The sequence below is a fragment of the Notamacropus eugenii genome, chromosome 1 (genome assembly GCF_028372415.1).
Source record: "Notamacropus eugenii isolate mMacEug1 chromosome 1, mMacEug1.pri_v2, whole genome shotgun sequence".
Lineage (NCBI taxonomy): Eukaryota > Metazoa > Chordata > Mammalia > Diprotodontia > Macropodidae > Notamacropus > Notamacropus eugenii.
The window spans coordinates 429,141,313-429,143,165 of NC_092872.1; positions in this window are offsets into that span (position 1 = coordinate 429,141,313).

Below are 1,853 nucleotides of genomic sequence, written 5' to 3' on the forward strand. Positions count from 1 at the left end.
GGATCTCCAGCGGCGGCACAAGCCCCCCCACCCACAGGTGACGAGGGTCGGTGAGAGAGTCTCTTTGGCGGGTCAAGAGGGGAGTGGGGTGCCCCCATGGCTCGGGCCCCCCCAGGAGATAGCAGCTGAGAGGTGGCTGCAGACAGGGGCTCCCCAAGCGGGCGGGAGCCTGGATCCATTGTGGAAGGTCTGTGCATAAACCCCCTGAGGGAACTGAGCCTGAGAGGTGGCCCTGCCCCAACCTGAGCACCTGAACTTAATCTCACACTGAATAGCAGCCCTGCCCCCACCCAAAGCCTTGAAGCTGGAAGCAGCATTTGAATCTCAGACCCCAAACGCTGGCTGGGAGGATCAGGAGGCGAGGTGGGTGTGAGGAGAATATTCAGAGGTCAAGCCACTGGCTGGGGAGAATGCCCAGAAAAGGGAAAAGAAATAAAACTATTGAAGGGTACTTTCTCGGAGAAAAGACACCTCCTCCCTTCCTTTCTGACGAGGAAGAACAATGCTTACCATCAGGCAAAGACACAGAAATCAAGGATTCTGTGTCCCAGCCCACCCAATGGGCTCAGGCCATGGAAGAACTCAAAAAGAATTTTAAAAAACTGAATTTTATTTCATGATCAGTTCTGAATTTGCTCCCTTCCATCGAGAAGTCAAGAAAAACAAAACCTATTACAAATATGTATAATGAAGCAATACAGATTCCCACATTAGCCATTAAAAAAGAAAAAAAGGAAAAGAAGTTTCAATCTGCCTTCTGAGTCTATGGAAATGGATAGCATGTTTCATTATCAGTTTTTTAATTTGTGGTTGGTTATTGTATCGATCAGGGTACCTAAGTCTTGCAAAGTTGTCTTTGCAATATTGTCATTGTATAAATTGTTTTTGCTCATTTTACTTTGTATCAATTCATTCCAGTCTTTCCATATCTTCAGTTTCTCAATAACCTTCTCTTTCATCATTTCTTATAGCACAATAGTATTCTACTTCTTACTCATATAACTTGCTCATCCATTTGGCCCTTCAAATTCTTTGCCATCACTAACAGAACTGCCTAGTTTGACTCTCCATTGCCAAAGGCAGCTCCTTAAAGCTCCTTTCTTCCCCAGGTGACTATCTCATGGTATTTGTGTCTTTCTGGAGTGTAGGTCTTTGAAGTCACAGGTTTCTGTGTATCTGTTCACCATTCCAACTCGGTGCTACTTCTTCAAAGCTACAACATGGCTAATGTTGGTCATGGGAAAAAATAAATTTCCATCTCCATTTGTTCAGGGGTTTCCTCCATAGTTAGCACCCAGGTCCCAATATCTCTAATCAGACTCAAATTGAAATTCAGTTGGGGTTTTACTATTTAAAACCCTCAGAAGTATGGCTAACTTACTAATTCAGGCAATTGCTTTGTTCCCCTCTTGACCAAGAGAGCAGTTTACATCTTATAAAAGAATGAAGGCCCAGATGCATGTTTTACAGTTAAATACCTCCTTTATACCTTTTGGCTAAATTCTTAGCCATCTGTGATATTAGCCAAAGCTCTCTTACACTAGAACCGTAGAATCTTGGAATCTTAAGGTCATAGAATATTAATATAGTATCTGGGAGTGCCCTCTCCACTCATAATCCATCCTCCATAAGCTGCCCCAAGTATAAGACATTCTTTGGGTCTAAAATTAACTCGAAATCTTAAGTTATAAGTCCCTTTTCCCTCAGTATATTTGCTTTTACTAGTCAGACTGTGGACACGATTAGTTCAAAGCAAAAGATTTTAACGAAATTTCATAGTAAATAAGTGGCAATAGAACAATTCCCCCTTATTCCTGGGGCAGAGTTACCCACAGTGGGAGGAGTGGCTGAGC